This window comes from Grus americana, chromosome 3, assembly GCF_028858705.1.
Source record: "Grus americana isolate bGruAme1 chromosome 3, bGruAme1.mat, whole genome shotgun sequence".
In the NCBI taxonomy this organism is placed as follows: Eukaryota; Metazoa; Chordata; class Aves; order Gruiformes; family Gruidae; genus Grus; species Grus americana.
The window spans coordinates 115,058,716-115,076,190 of record NC_072854.1 but is presented as its reverse complement, the minus strand read 5'-3'; the positions used below and the strand labels follow the sequence as shown (position 1 = coordinate 115,076,190).

The following is a 17,475-nucleotide window of genomic DNA, read 5'->3' as shown; positions in this document are numbered from 1 at the left end:
AGCTATTGGCTCGTAGCAGCGGTTACCCGCCCCCCTCTTCCCCCATTCATTGAAGCGCAGAGCGGCGGCCTGAGGACGGCTTTGCTGAGAGCCGCTAGGGGGCAACAGGCGGCTCCCTTCGTTGCGCATGCGCTGGCAGGAGATGAGGGCCAGGAGGTTGCGGCAGCGCGGGCGTTTCTGCCTGCGCATGCGCTAGGCGGAGGGCCGGCGTTGCGCGCGTTACTCGGGTGTAGGCAAAGGCGCGCATGCGCGCGGGAAGACACCGACTGGGTACGTCGAGCGCCGCGAGAGTGCGTGGTTGCTGCGCGTGCGCGGGTGGCCGTGCTTCAGTGGTTGCTAGGTGACGGGGGCACGGCGGGCGGGCGGGCGAGACCCTGGCAGCGCTACCCCCCCTCCCGCCCCGTCTCCTCGGAGCGCTCGGTGGGTTCGGGTGCGCGGCCAGGCCATGCCCTTCCCTTCCCTAGGGTGGGCATCCCGGCGGGGCCGGGCCGTTTCCGGGCGATATCCGCAGGCTCTCACCCCCCCCTGCAACCTCCCAGCCGGCGGTGCGCGGCCGTCGGGCAGCGCCCGTCGCCTCAGTGAGACTGGCGGGCGGGGGCGGGGGGGGGCGCAGGCAAGGGAGCTCCTGTCCTCAGGCCAAGCCGCGGGCGCGGTGAGGGCTGGCAGGGCTGTCCCCTTGCTTTCTCCGCGCCGCAGCCTCTTGCCCGGCTTTCCCTCAGGCCCGGTCTCTTCCCGGGAAGTTGCGAGCACCGGCGCGTCCCGGGAGCCCAAACCTGCCTCCCTCGGGTGCTGCCTCTGGCTCCCCTGCAGGCTCCAGGTTTCTTTCCTCGCTTCCTCTCTCCTTGCTGCCTGTGACACCTTTCTTTCGGCCCTTCAGGAGAAGGTCCCTAGCTGTACTCACTGTTTACAAAATCCTGTGAGCTTGTGCCTGGCTGTTGCCTTTTATTTACTTGCAGTAGAGAAAGCTGGGAGCTTATTTCGCTGTTAAAACAGCCTGACTAAACTAGTGGTCTGTTGTACAAAAATAAAACTATTAATTTAGTTGTATTTTGGATTGTTGACTGAAGTAACACGTTTTGGTCTGTGGCTAAAGTGAGGCTGATATTGGCATAAATACAGCAGCAAACCCCACTGATTCTTAAACTGTAATGTTATGCTATAAAAGAGTCTCGAATGGCACAGTTCATAATTTTTTTTCTCAGATCCTGACAGGGTTCCTTATTGGACAAATTTTGTAATTTAGCTAAGTCTTTAGTGAAGTCTCACTTGTCTGAATATTTTCCTGCAGGATTACTTTTAAATCTTACTGCAGGATTACTTTTAAATCTTACTCTAGTCCTTCCTCATAGTTTATTGTATAGGGTTTTTTTAAACAATCTGAACAGCGTGTACACTTACACGATTTGTTCTTCAGTCCTCAGACAGAAATAAGAAGTTAGTCGTTTAGGGCAGTGAGTGTAAAACATAAATATGCTTGTCGTGCAGTGTTCTCATTTTAGCGAGTCTTGTTGCTAATTGTGCTTATGCCACAATTCCAGACTTCCTGTGGCTTGAACAAGTCTTTCGCTGAACCTCTGACAGCTTCTGCAGTACAGCAAACTGTGGTGTCAGAGTTATTTTAAATGTCAAACTATACTGATTCGTATCAGTTACCATACATTTTTAATATGAATGAAGATTGTACCTAACTTCCCTTCTGGGGATGAATTTGAAAGCCAAATACCTGCAAGCAAAGCTGAGATCTGGCTTGCTGTTAAATGTAGAGAAGCTTGGTAAGTAGAAGGGAGCATGTTTTCCAGTCAGATTATTCCAGAATGTCCTAAGATGCTTTACCCTAGTGACTCTAACTTTTTTCACACCCAGATGTTGTACAGATTTAATTAACACTATTTAAGATTACTTAAGATTTAAATGCACACAAAACCTGATGTGGACCTGCATAAGGTAATTCCACTCATCATAATCATTTCAGTTTAAATTGATTCCTTATCAATTTTCAACTAAGGTAATGTTAGCATGCTGTAAACTGATTCGTATGTGTCAACATAGCAGATTGTATATGGTTAGTGGATTTCAGCTAAGCTAATCAAACCTTCTTCTGTAGGTAAGGCTCTGTTTTCATTCTCACTGATTTTTTTCCCAAGCTTGTGTTCCTTTAATTATTTGTTGTTGAAGATAACAACATGTTTCGTGTCGAAAGTGATTTGTAATGAATATGGTACAAAGCCATGTGTAAATGCTTTTGTTTGTCAGAGTTGTATATTAGTTTATTTTAAATCTGTTCCCCGTATAATTAGTCTGAGATAGAGTTAAATTGTTTTAAGACTGTCTGCACTGTCTTTTGTGCTGATTGAACTAAAGATAAAGTGTCACCTTTTATGAATGTGACGTAATTTTTAAAGTTAGATTAGATTTTGTTTCTACTTGTTAAGCTTCCAAGCAAAATGTAAATATATGAAAATAAATGAGAGATGCTTTTGTCTACCCATCTGGTTTTTACAACTTCTTTTACTGGCATTTATAAGTTTTTAAAATATATCCTTTACTTCTGGATAGAAACCTTTCTGGTGTTGTAGGAAGTGTTGGTTCTTGGTAGTGTTTTTCATGCTGTGAAATCATGCCACTGTCTTCAGATTGTCGTCACTGTAGGAATCTGTAAACATACAGTGTTTGAGTTTCGGCAACCCAGTCTTCCAAATATGCTCTTTATCTTCAATAAGTGTGGTGTATTTGACTTATTTTTGCTGAGTCTTACCACCTTTTCAAAGTTTTGGATATTTTCATTCTAAATTTAATGCGGTTTTCCTGTCAACTTTGTCACAGTCTTCAGATTTACTCCAGTTTGTTATTGTCTCATAATTTTCTTACCACTTTTGCATCTTCTCATGACAATAAGATGTTGGTATAATTTTTAAATTTTCTTTAATGCTTCTGCCATGTTTTATTAGTATCTGTCTTTTGTATAATGCTTTAAGCCAGAGAGCTGCATAAATGGAAACATATTACATGCAAAAGAAGTAATGGAAATTTAGTGTGCATGTGGATTGGGCTCTCAGCTAATTCTTGAAATACATTTTACAGTTTTTTCACTCAAACGGTATTGAATTACTTGGAAATTGGTGTAATTAAACAGCACACTTAATACTCAAGATGTTTTAATCTCCATTTTGTGGGGATTAAGTGTTATTTTTCAAGGCAACTAGTAGTTTTGAAGGGTAGTCTGCCAGAATTCTCTTATTTTATTTTTTTTTTATATTTTAAAATTAATTGTTCTCTGTTAACAGCTGGCTGTGTTCTTTAGCTGTATTTTGGATGGGATTTTCTTTTTCTTCATTGCCATCTATAGAAATTGATGAATTTTTTTAGGTAAGTTTTTACACTTAATTTTCAATAATTTGTGAAGTTAGCATTTTTATCATTTCCATGTGTAATGCAGTTTTTCTTTTATCTCATGCATTTACTTACAATTTTTAATACAAAAGCATCTCTTGTGGCTAAATCTGTGTCATATAATTAATGTTTAAAATGTTTAAAACTATGTAAAAAAAATTAACTATATAATGGCTGTTTTCAATCCTAGAAATAATAGTAGAATTGGAACAACTTTGCCAGCTTCTTCTGCCAAATGGAATGATCCAAGGGAATAATAAGGGATTTTTCAGAAATAAAATAAAGCACTAAAAAAATACTAAAATGGGATTAAGACGATCAAAAGCTATTTTTAAAAATATGTGAGAAATTTGTAATAGAGTTTTAAAAAGATAAAGATGTAGATGTAAGCAAGAACAATTAAAGTGTTTAGAAAATGCAAATAAATATGTTTTTGTTAAGAATATATATTTTTATACATGATTTATTTTTTTGTATCCCTAGTGCTAATATCCAAAACTCATTTTTCACTGTTCATTTCTAAACTTATGTGATACTGCATAGGCACTAAATAGTGTGAAGAAACTTGTGTATCTAGAAATTCTGTTTATAACTCTGATTTATTTTTTTTTGCTGTGGTTCAGAAAACTTACTCTCTTAAAGAGAAATTTTACCTTCTATGGAACTGTTTTCATTTTATCCCATGTCTTCATTTTTACTTCTTAATAGTTTAGTTGGGTTTTTACATAGAGATAATTAATTATTCATTAATTGATTCACACAACCTTCAGTATGTTTTAATAGGTAGATAGGATGCCATAAAATACCCTGTACTCATGTGCCTACTGACTGCGAAGAGACGCAAATTATGTATAGTATGCTTGTAATATGGATTAGTAATCTTTGAGTCAAATCTTAATAAAAATTGTGACCAGAATGTTCTTTTTGATTTCTTATTTCTAAGTAGGTTAATAGTACAAACAGGTATTGTACATTTGACAGAGGACACTGTAACAGTTAAGGCCTCCTTTGCTGTCTGTGTGTAGGTAGATCTGAGCTGGTTGGTTTGATGCTGGTAGCCTGGAGTTCAGTTCAGATATTGCAGGGCGCCATCACTGACTAGAGGTCATGGTAGCACCGTAGCTTGATATTACTAACTGCACTGTAGACAAAGCTGAGAGATTCTGGAAGATCTATCATCGTCTACCTTCTGTGAACCATTTTTGGAGGATTTTCCTCTCACAATTCTTAGAAGTACAGGGTACAGAGAATGCCTGTTAAAAAAACCAAATCAAAACAACCAAAACATGCACACATGCACAAAGACTTTGGTATATTGGTTGTAAATTCAGCAAAGTTGATCTCTGAATTATTACAAAAAGAACAGAAGAATTGTGTTCCTGTTGTATGACAAATAGTCTTACTGGATTCTCTTTTACCTTAACACAAATCTGTCTTTTTCTTGGTTGAACAGACACTTTGTGACAACGTGTGGATTTTCTACTCACTAATGTCAATGTGCAGAGGAGTGACTTGTAACTTCTGAGTGAATTAGGTACTTCTTCCAATGGTAGGTGACTTGAGGTGCTAGAGGTTTTTGCAAACCCTTGGGAGACGGGAAATGGAAAGAGGGGAGGAGTAAAAGCATCCTTTACAAATAGGAGAGTAGCATGAGTATGACAGAAAGTGCTTTTCTGTATTTGCTGTCTGGCTGTTTGTCTAAGCAAGTTTCCAGACGACCATAGAACCTAAATGTACATTTGTGATTAAAACTGCCAGTCCATAATCTGGACATCATGGATTCAATTAGTTAACTATTTGAAACTTGCATTAAAGTACCTCTAAAGATACCTTTTTCCATGCAGACTGTATAAAAGTAATAAAGGAATTTCCTTGGGAAATGTGACTTCCCAATTAAAATGCAACATAAGAATGTCAGATTAGGGATTCATGTAAAAAGAATGTCACTATGCATTGATCACAAGAAATGGTACGCTTCCTTGGTTCATTTGATTTTTGGAGTGTTATGAAATTGTTGCATTGCTTCTTTTTGAGAAATTTGAATGAAGATTGTACCAGCCTGTTTTAATATGTTCCTGTTCAGTAAAACTAGCTGGTTAATGCATTAGCTTTAAGCATATGAGTAATTGAAAATCTGCTTTTTTATGAGCAACTAAAAATTATCTTGATATCGTGCAATAGCTTCACCATTCAGTTTCCTCTTGTTTTATAAAACCTAGGAAAAGTGTTGATGTGTTTTAAACCCAATCAGAAGAGGCCAGTTGGTATTCTAAGGAAGAAATGACCTAAGCAACAATTCAAGTTCTACAAACTCAAACCTTGTAATCCAAGTTAATTCATTACAACAATTTAAAAAAAAAAAAACCCAAATCTAGACTTAAGTGTTAAGCTGATGTCCTTTTAAGTGTTTTTTAAAATGAAGTAAGCCTTTAGTCAAGTGGCAAAACAGCTTCCACTGAAAATAAATGTTTGCTTTTTCTCTTAAATTTCTTTCTTTTTTGCTTGTTCATGATAACCTGATAGTCAAGTAATAACTTTTGATGTGAGAATTTAAGAAATTACAAGCCATAATGATCACTTTCCAGTTTTTTAGACTCAGTGCAGGCGAGTGAATTCATCTGCTTCCTTTATCCATCCTTTCTGTGTCAGAATGACTGATGGATGCTCTTCGATGCCAAACCCATCGCATAATTACAAGTGTTGTTCTCATTAAGTTTATTTCTATGAATTATGATCACACAGTTTGCTTAAAATATTTCAGCTTGTTTTACAATATCCATTTGTGTCTCTTTCTGTATTTTCACAGAACTGTTTTGTTAATAGCTGCCATTTTACAGATTGAATTTTTCTCCCTTTTTTCCCCCAAGTATTGAATGGTATCTTAAAGAAAATATCAATAGAAGTATCTGGGGAGGGAGAACGATATCTTATGATGTTGACTTTTTAAAGTTCATTTTTTAAAAACCAACTCTTTACAGAAAGAAAATACTGATCAATTTTTATCTTAATAGCATTATTCATCTGTGAAACACAATTTTTAAAACATGAATTTGTCAGTACTAAGCTTAAGAGCAAACTAAACACTTTGTTTCCTGTATGGGGATTTTGCTGCTGCTTCACAGATTCATTTTGGTATCAGTCAGTTGCACACTGTAAGGCTAAACTGTCTCTGTCTCTTAATAAAAGCGTAAGCCTGTGAATCCATCTGTGTGGAGTCTATTGGCCATACCCGTGCTACATAACTTTGAGTTTCCTGCAGCTCCAAAACATGCATACATATATTTTTGTTGGGTTTTCGATTCAGAGTGTTGAAGAGGGCTGTGTTGGAACCCATGAGAGGTTTTCTTACAGCATGAGACAGAGGATCAATGTTTAAAACTTTTGGGTGTGTCATAAACTGTCAAAACTTTTGGGGTGGTGTTAATTACTTCATTTGAACTCCTGGTAGTCATACAGTCTGAAGCAGTGTTCCAAGTCATTTTGAGGGGAATTGGCAGGCTTCCTGTAGGAGAGAGCCAAGGACTGAGTCTGCATGTGCTCAGTATGAATGATAAGGGAACCATGGCCGTGGAACAAAATTGGGAGCATGACCACTTATATTGTGGACACAAATGATGGAAAAGAAAGTAGCTGCATCTTTGGATGAAGAAGGCTTCTCCATGAAGTAATCAACAAAGGGAATTGTGATTATAGTTATAGTCTTTTTCTAGTTTGTTTCTAGAATGATACTAACTATGCCTGTTTATTAGGTTTAATTTGCAGTCTACCCTTACCTGTATTGAGTAACCATGGTAATGCACTAGCACAAGTATGGTGAAAAGGTTGGATCTGAATTGGATAAAAGCCTTTTGAATATTTTGAGTCCTATTGGAAAGGTGTTACTCTTGACTATATAGTAGAATATATACTTTTAATATAGGCAAAACCATGTACATCTATTTCATGACAGTAATCCCATTTATTTACAATAATGGGCGAGATACTGTTTTTCAAGTTGCCCGCTATCTGACTTAGGAGAATATAAAGTATTGCTATGAAATGGCCTTTTCCTTTTATAGCTGTCTGACATCCAGGGTCTAGCCTCAGTGTATTAGTCAACAGAGCTAGAAATACACCACAGTTAAATTATGGGTTTGTATCTCCAGGTGGTGCCTGAATTCATGGTTGAAGACTGTAGAAATTAATTTTGCTAAAGCAAGAAACAACAGGACATTAAGCTACTATGCCAGCTTTAGATGTACGCTTCAAAAATTTTTTGCTGCTCAGCATTATTCAGTAATCTTTAACTCAAATTGCAGGAAATATTTGAAATTCCATTCTAACAATATCCAACAGAGAATATTAAAGAAGCGTTAGATTTCAAATGCCTGAAGGAAAATGTTCTCTTGCAACACCGTGGGCATTTGGATCTCACTAGTATATGCAGTATACAGTGTAATATTATGTTTTACTTGGTCTAAAATGAAAGCCCAATTTTAATTCTATCTCCAAAAACTTGGCATACTGCAGTGAAAAATAATTTATTTGAATGTTGTTTTTTAATACATTGCAACTAAGTTTAAAGCTTTCTCATATAAGATTCCCACTATGGCTTTTTGTAATCTGACTCTTTCATTAAAACTTCAAATATACTCCCAAAGACTTATCTCAGCTCTTTCATTGCTAATTTACAAGTTATAAGATCCCAAAGTTACCACAGAAGTTTTTCTCATTCTATGCAATTTTTCTCTTAAGAGAAAACTTTAGAGTATCTTTGTAAACATATAAAACACCAAAACAGAGGATGAATACACAGACAGGTAATACGCAAATACAAAATGGGGTTTAATGATATATTTACACAATTCTGGTCTGGTTGGTTAATTTGGCAAACCCATTAGTGAACTTAACTCAAAAAAGTGCTGATTAAACCTTTATGTTTTTAAAACCCATATATGCCATACTTGATAGCAAAGCTATTTCAGAAGTGAGTCCCAGCTCAAGATTCTGAAGAAAGAGCAGAAGAGTATTTCTAAAAGATTTAGAAGATCTCTAGCATGAATATATTTCTTAACATACGATTAAGTATCTCAGTATTTGGCAGAGCAAGGGCAAGTGGTATGTCTCTGTTGGAAAATTAAGATCTACTGTCTTTAGAGAAATAGTAGATTTTTTTCCAACTGTGGCTGACTTTTTTCTCCTGTTTGCATTTTTGACTGATGTAGATAGTGTCCAGGAAAATGTCAATATCATGATTTTTCATACCTGCTTAGAATGTCATGAGAAGCAGGTTTTTTAACAATAGTGGGTCAGTTGCCTGTGAAATTGGACCACTGTGACTTGCCTGACAAATCAGATTGGGGTGGGGGGAAATGTAATTTAAAGACTTAAAAACTGCAGAGAGAATTCAAAAGAACAGTGTACTTCAGATGGTTTAAGATTCATAATAAATGCAATTTAATAAATGCTTTTGTCTTTCATCATGTGGATATCAGGACTGTGAGTATAGGTATACATGTATATCATGCATACATTAACCTATTTGTACAACGTAGCCATGTGGGACATAAATTAGTGAAAATTCATTAACAGTATCGTTAGTTTAACTGCAATGCTAGACTCAGTTCTTGCCAAATTAATGTCATTGATTTCTGTAATGAAAGCTAGTGGAATATTGCAGCCCTACTGCAAGATCTGCTGTCACTGCTGGGAACTCCATGGTAGTACTGGTGGACACCACCTTGCCTGCTATGGGCCACTCATAGGCTGTGAATTACCGCATACCTTTTAACGGGAGCTGAGGCCTACTGAAGGATGATAGTCTGACTGCTTTTCCATTGTAGCTGGTCTCAGGCAGTTGCACCCAAACTTCTGAGCAAGTAGAGTGAGATGCTATCGTGCAGGTGCAGTTATTGTATCAAGTCTGAGAGATGTGAATGCACCTCTTGGAAGGCAAGAATGTCCACCTTGGAGTAGTAACGCCATCTTGTATAATTTTTGGACAGAAATGCACCTTTAAACAAATTCTGCATTTTTGGACACTTGGGTGGTTTTGTAAATGTTGAACCCATCTTCCTTGAGAAATGGAAAGCTGGTAAAATGCGTTAGAAATATAGGTCTATATGGACTTCAAAATCAATTTTATTACATGGGTTTATTTCCAATTTTATTGTAATAAAAATGGTGTAACTATATTTCTTTGCTAATGGTTATATTAATGGACTGTTCTTTAAATCATAGTACAAAGAAAACAGAAGCAAACATAAAGCTTAATGTGCTATTGTATGAAGCTATTTCCATGCCTTCTTACCTGAGCTGTGTATTTAAGTAGATGCTTCGCAATCCATTGTTTTGACAGTTTTTGTTCTGATTACTTGACCAGATGCAGTGAATGTAATGCAGTGAGTTGTAATGAGTTACCTACTGCTTTTATCATAGAATCATAGAATGGTTTGGATTGGAAGGGACCTTTAAAGATCATCTAGCCCAACCCCCCTGCAGTGGGGGGGGACGGGACGATGGGGACATCTTTTAGATCAGGTTGCTCAAAGCCCCATCCAACCTCCCTTGAACATTCAGGGATGGGGCATCCACAACTTCTCTGGGCACCCTGTTCCAGTGTCTCAACCCTCTCATAGTAAAGAATTTCTTCCTTATATCTGATCTAAATCTGTCCTCTTTCAGATCAAAATCATTGCCTTTTGTCCTGTCCCTACAGGCCGTCATGTAAAAAGTCTCTCCCCGTCTTTCTTATAAGCTCCCTTTAAGTATTAAAAGGCCGCAATAAAGTCTTCCCTGGGCTTCCTGTCCTCCAGGCTGAAAAAAACAACTCTCTCAGCCTTTCTTATTACAAGAGGTGTTCCATCCCTCTGATCATTTTGTGGCCCTTCCCTGGACCTGCTTGAACGGGTCCACATCTTTCTTGTGCTGGGGTCCCCAGAGCTGGATGCAGTATTCCAGGTGTGCTTTCGCAAGAGCGGAGTAGAGGACGAGGAGGAGGAGGATCACCTCCTTTGACCTGCTGGCCATGCTTCTTTTCATGCAGCCCAGGATACAATCGGCTTTCTGGGCTGCAAGTGCGCACTGCTGGGTCATACCTGTTTTTTCATCTACCAGTATCCCCAAGTCCTTCTTTGTAGGTCTGCTCTCAATGCATCATCCCCTCGTCTTTACTGATACTGGTGATTGCCCAGACCCAGGTGCAGGATCTTGCAGTTGGCCTTGTTGATCTTCATGAGGTTCACATTGCCCCACTTCTCAAGCCTCTCAAGGTCCCTCTGGATGGCATCCCTTCCTTCAGGTGTATCAACTGCACCACTCAGCTTGGTGTCATCTGCAGATATGCTGAGGGTGCACTCGCTCCCACTGTGGCATTAACAAAGATTTTGAGCAGTTCTGGTCCCGAAACGGGCACCTGAGGGATATCACATTTTACTGATCTCCATTTGGACATTGAGCTGTGGACTGCAACTTCTTGGATGTGGCCATCCAGCCAATTCCTTATCCATGGAATGGTCCATCCATCAAATCCATATCTCTCCAGTTTAGAGACAAAGATGTTGCATGGGACTGTGCCAAAGGCCTTAGAGAAGTCAAGGTAGATGACGCATGATTCTCTTCCCTTGTCCACCAACGCAGTCATGCTATCATAGAAGGCCACCAGATTCACCAGACACAATTTGCCCTTTGTGAAACCATGTCTGTAATCACCTCCCTGTCATCCATATGCCTAAACATAGGAGGATCTTTTCCATGATCTTACAGGGCACACGGTGAGGCTGTCGCACAAAGCAGGATGGTGAACAGGCTCCTCCTGTGACAGTCTATATACCTCATTACATGTGAGGAAATGAATGTGTTTTTTAAGTGTTTAAGGTAATTTTTAGATCTTGAAAGAGTTCCTTTGTAAATGTAATTAATACATTCAAATAGAAACAAAATTCTTACTGGTGTAATGTCAGTGAATGAGGTACAGCTTGTGACAATTTATGTGAAAGCTCAGAATGTTCACTGAACACTGCTAGCAAAGTGCCCTGTTAGTGCTATTGTTTCAGGTGGCTGCAAAGGTCTCTTCATGCGGAATTCAGGGTAAGACTGGTACTGGAAAACTCATAACACAGTGCCTTTCTTGTGTTAAAATACAAAATTCAGACAGATAATGAAACGGTGGCATTGGGTGGCAGTTTCATATGAATAAATACTTAGGTAGTAAGCAGATCTTATTCCTCAGGGGACTATTTGATTTCAGAATGACTTGATAACTTTACATTTCATTAAAGGGCAAATTAAATATTTAGATTCCATAAAGATATAGCTGAACTAACTTCTTTGGCATCTGTCAGTGACAATGTTTATCACCTTTCTTCTTTTGCTAAGAGTTTTTCTGCTTCCTGGGTAGATTTTTTTTTATTTGTGACATTGGAAAACCCCCTAAGTGGCTTTTTCCGCCTCTCTGCTTTACAATGCATCAAGTTGTATCCCTGTTCAGTGCATGACTTAGTAAATTAACTGCACTGCTGTCATGGTTGTTTTCTGAATCTGATTGGCAAAACTGTGCAACATGTTCAACTCTAGTGCATAGCTGAACTTCTCTGTGGCGATCATGAAATTATACACAATGTGCAAGTGGTTGAACATTCCTTAAAAAGCAGCCTAGAAAATATGCTGCCTTTAATGTCAGTGAATAAATGCTAACTTTGGTATCAGTTTGCTTTCAAAATATGTGCTGTGCTGAGGTTATTAGTCACTCTGAATTCAAGGACATGAGAGTGCAGATGTTGCATAGAACTGCAGCAGTAGCATACCAGTGAAGGTGCCACTGTTTGATTTTCAGCAGATGGCATGCAGTGAATTTTAAAACTCCCTAGTCATGGATGAACTGCAGTAAATGTCATTTTGTAATTGAGGCCATTCAAGTTAGTTATTCTACATTTGTTTCTAACATTGCTGGGATCAAAGAAATGTTATTATCATGAAAGGAAATAATGCAGTATTTGCTGAATGGGGCAAGGAAGCAGAAGAATGAAAATTCTGCATCTTTTTCTCATGTATATAATAATTGTCATCTATTTCATGGATTAGTGTGAAGATTATGCTGTTGGTCTTCTGCTTAAGAGTAAAGGAATAATGATAATGGTGAAAATATTGCGGCTTCCCTTAACATATGAAGGTGGATGAAAAGGAAGCATCACACAGAAATGTAAAAGCAGCCATGACTTTAATTTGAGCAAGCCCAACTCAGACAAAGATTTGGGGAAAAGAAATCCACAGATAAAAGTGAGAAGGCCCCTAATATTGTATCAGCCATAAAGACAGACTTTTGCAAAATAAAGGCTTGTATAAAATACAGAAATTACTTAACTCTGCTTCCACCAGCTGAAGCCATTTACTGGTTTTGTTTTGCACTGCCAGTGTGGAAGATTAAATTTGTGTGGATGAGTTAATCATATCTTTTACAGCTGGGGAAATGGAAAGAGCCAAATGTTGCAGCTAACTAGAATGGTCAATCACAGCTCTCATTTAAGAGATCTTTCCAAATTGCTCAGAACTGATGCATTTTTAAACAATGTCCTTAATAAGGGATAAATCCTGGATGAAGTGTTTAAACAAAAAAGGGAAATTGGATCTTTGTGGTTACAATCATACTCCAAAATTTGTGAATTATAAAATTTTCATTGGAATACATGGAATTACAGAATTACAAACACAAGGTCAAAGTCTTCAACCAGTTATTGATGCTCGAGTTTACATCAAGGAGTCAAGCTGTACCATTTAAGTGTTGCAGTCTTACTATCACAAAAGGACATTAGTTTGATTTTCATGGCTATAATATACTTACAGCAATAACAGCAGTGTATAATTGCCATGTTTGATTTTTTTACTATTTTTTCTCTTTTTTGTAATTTCTTTTTGAAATATTTTTTAAACCCTGCAAAAGCAAGAAATTTGGCAGTGATTGGCTGATGCTGTAAAGGCATCCTTACACAGCCATCTGCAGAATTATTGTTAAGTAACAGGTTGTTTGCGGAGTACAATTGTTTCCATTATATTGCCAATTTACCTTTGGTGTAAATTGGAGTCAAATGAGAAATGGGTTGGTAGAAAGAGTGGGTCAAACTGTGAAATGATTGATAATTGAAAGATACGCACGATGCAAAGAACAAAGTTGAAAGACATGAACACACCACTTAGAATTTTTGAAATTGTCTGCTGGATTCATTTCAATTTTTTATTTTTGTGTGATACTAAGGTAGAAAGTCAAGCTTCTGTGAACGCTTAGATGCTCTTTTTGAGGAAGGGAATAGAGAGAACATGCACCATTTTAATGGTTGTTGATAATTTGGGGCTGCCAAACCAATGCTATTCACACTGACATCCTGTCTTTTCAGACAATGAAGTAATATATTGAGGTAATTAAAGACAATTGCTTTTAATAGCAGAAAATTACTGTAATTGTTTTGTTTTCTAGATAACAAATGCAGATTTATAATTTCTGTGACCACATCCAGAATTCACAGAGAGACCATAAATAGTTATCGTTCCATTATGCTTAATGTCAGTGGTATGAATTTAACTCTGTTTTATTTAAAAATCAGTCAGGACAGGTTTCATCCTTATGTTAAACAGTTTAACATAAGCTCATTCTTGGCTTTCAAAAGCTTATCCTGTTTTGTCACACCTGTTGATCGCAAATCATACACACAACGCAAATGGTAATGAACACTTTTTGAAGGTTTTAAAAGGAGAGTTTAAATTAATCTTGCAGTGAAAGAAAAGCAAGCTTCAAAATGCTTCTGCCTTGTAGTGATTTCATCAGGTAACTCCAAGCCTATTAGAGAACTTGGTCACTTGTATGCTATGTCCTCATGTTCCATGACATTTACAGGGTGCCTACAACAACATTTTTCCTTCCAGCACTGGGAGGGCCTTTGCTGGCAGAAGCTGTTTTGAAATCCGTTTTTAAAAAAATAAAAATCTTTCTTTCAACAATTTCTTTTGAAACATAGACTGGGTGTGATGCAGTCAAGAGGTGCATTGAATTTTTAGTAACCTGGGAAGTTGTAACAAAATGTGCAATTTTGCCTATACCGTAGGGTTGCTATTCAATTAGACTTCCTTTTTCTTTGTTAATTATTGCAGCTGAATCGATTAATCAGAGTATAAAGAGCAGCCATTCATATAGAGGACATTCATATCTATGTTTGTTGATCTTTGATGATTTTATCAGTTTAGAGGTCATACATAGTGAAGCTATATATGCTGTGTTGAGAATGAATACAGATAATTCTGATATTGTTCATACTACTTGTACTATGGCCAGTTTCTTTGTTATAGTATGTTTTGTTATGTTTTTTCTCCTGGACTATTGCAAGCTTTGTCAGTGTAAATTTTGGTAATGTACACAATATTGCCTATTTTAAAAACATTTAACTCATTACTTAAAAAACCTAAATTTTTTAAGTGACATAAAAATATCTGTTTAGATATAATTGCAGCTTTTTATTTAAAGCATTTTAACCATCTCCAGTTTTGCCTGTTAGCAAGGTCTTTTTTATCTTAAGAAACTAAAAGTGAAAGACAAGCAAAAGGTTTGAGATTAGATGAATAATTATGTTAATGATCATGAAATAGAACCTGAGGAATCAAAAAAATTGTGATACAGGAGTATCAAAATGGTTTTCTAAATGCTGAAGTTTTAGATTGGCTTGGATAGGACATGCAGCATAGCGACTGCGAGAATTACAGCCTCAGAGTTTTGTTCTCTGGCTTCAGCAGAAGCTGAACATATTTTTGAGGTTTTGAAATTGTTTACAGTTTCCTCCCTAGGCCTCGTGTGTGTGCGTATGTGTGTATGCGCCTCATTGAAGTCTTTTGGTCCCCAGGGATAGTGCCAGATCACTGTCCTCATAAAGGACCTGTATTTGAAGTATTAAGCAGGTTTCATTCCTGAACTTCTGCCCCAGTGAGGAAGCTGTTTCTCTGTCCTCATCTCTCGAGTTCCCTGCTGGGCTTTTGATGCTGATTTTGCAGTGGGTTAGCAGAAAGTGCCATTCATGGGGCTGAATGCTGGAGTTTGAGTCTTGACAATAAGCAATAGCACAACTAGAGTGGATATCACACAGTCAACTCCTGCTTCTTTTGAGGTTATACAAGCGCAAATAGCGTCCACTTGCAAAATGCACATGGACAGAGTAGATGCTCTTTCAAAAGTTTCTTGGTAGAGGAAAACATAACGCAAAAAGGACTGGGAATGTAGTGCATTAACATCAAGATGCACTATAGGGCCCAGCCTGCGTATAACCATTTTCCAGGAAGAAAAATTAGTAGTAAGCTGAAGGAACTTCTGAGAAATCACAGCAAAATTAGGAGAAGAAAGAACTGTCTGAAGCCAACGGGGTTCAAAACAGGACCGAATGTGGAGAAAGGTGATAGAGTGACAAATGCATTCAACCTGAAAATGTAATCAGACAAGCATGTTCCCCTGCTGGAGAAGGGATTTAGCAACTTTGAACTCAAAATCATGTGATTTCTTCCTCCTCCTGGCTAGATTAAAAAGGGGAGTGATGTTTTTAATATTATATCATGCTTAACAAACCATTGCGTGCTGTGTCAAGTTCATTTTCACTATCAGCTCTGGCTAAAAAACATTGCTATCTGTAGTCTAGCCTGAAGGTGACAAGAGATTTGAATCATTGTAATTAGGCACTCATCATACTGCAAAAAAGATACAACTATCTTGATGAATCGGTATAAAAAAAAAAGCTGTAGGGTTTTTTTTTGTTGTTTAACTGCAGTTGGTGCCTGTGAATGTGAGAGCAGAAATGAGCTTGGCAAGAACTGAGGCAGTTTCCTCAGCATGACAGCTATTGTCCTGTTCTCTATGCAGAAAAAGTTAAGAGGTTTTTGCCCCTCCAAGTCCTGTTGACACCTTCAAGTGTTCTTGGACCTCTTCCAGGTTTTACTTGACAAACATTTTTATATGTCCCACTTCTTTCTGATTTTGAGAAATACAGAAGAATTCACTTTCCGCTCTTAAGCAAGAGCTATGAAATGAGTTATTGTTTGCCTTCTAGAATTGTAGCTCCAGGGCACACTTTTGCTATGAAGTGTAAGTGATGAAAAAGTGGATCTGCCCAGCAAAGTTAGCATTGTGGTTGGATGTGGCAGAAATGGGGTATAAGAAACTCTATCCCTCTGGGGAAAGGCATTTTCATACACACCAAAATTTAGGGTTTGTGACTCTATTACAGCTTTCTTGTGTTAATAATTAGGTTTTGTTCTCATTTTCTCCTACATTTCAGAAAAAGTGCAGAAGACATTCCTGAAATACGTATGGCTTTCACCAAGTAGAAGTGCATTGCAATTTTTACCTTTTCATTCTGGGAACAATGAGTTACCCTTCATTCTTTTTCTCTGAAGATTCATTACTTTATCTTATCACTCATCCACGCATCTTTCTTCAGAGCTTGGATAACATTCCTTTTGATTATTAAGATGTTAAATTGTTTGAAAATGAATCAGGGAATGGCATTTATTGCCCAGTAGCATGCTTACTGTGCAGTGGAGTCTTGCCATAACCACAAAGTGTTTGAATTCAGGGTCCTAATGCCAATTTATAAGTGCTCTAGTTTTCAAAAGTGAAATGCAAATATGGATTTACATATTTTAGGCAGTGGCAGTTGAAATGTGATAATGTGTTTTGGGGGTTGCGTGGGGCAGTGACTTACTCTGTGTGACTACCCTATGAACTATGGATGTATCAAAGTTTTGAAGAATGGGTGTTTTCAATGAATATGTTGTATAGTTTTCTGGAAAAATTTAAAAAAAAATACAGAATTTTGCTAGTTAAAGCTAAATGGATTGGGAATGTACTGAAATAGCTGGGTTTTGTAAAAAAAAAACTCTTCTGGAGTGAGCAAATACTAGTTATGTTGGTCATGGAAAGTTTCTCTTTGTCTCTATTGAGATTAGTGTTTAAAACAGTTAATCTGCAGTACTAAAGTATTAGAATAAATTTGGGTTTGCAACCTTAGATATTTACCATGAGATGTAGCTGAGAGTATTCCTGTCTTCAAGTTATGAACTGGAGGTAGTTAACACTTAGCT

General features: G+C 37.9%; 1 protein-coding gene across 4 annotated transcripts in view; it reads left to right on the top strand.

Annotated features, from left to right (window-relative positions):
* The first annotated feature begins 156 nt into the window (after positions 1–156).
* The window catches only part of WDPCP (WD repeat containing planar cell polarity effector), a 158,301-nt gene continuing 140,982 nt past the window's right edge, over positions 157–17,475 (top strand). For 3 of the 4 annotated variants that reach the window (XM_054822410.1, XM_054822409.1, XM_054822408.1), the window contains exons 1-3: positions 157–270; positions 3,285–3,366; positions 4,844–4,939. The gene's annotated coding sequence lies outside the window, so the exon portion shown is untranslated. Of the gene's footprint in view, positions 271–296; positions 341–1,538; positions 1,773–3,284; positions 3,367–4,843; positions 4,940–17,475 lie in introns of those variants that run through there. The other variant, XM_054822411.1, reaches the window with a different exon arrangement.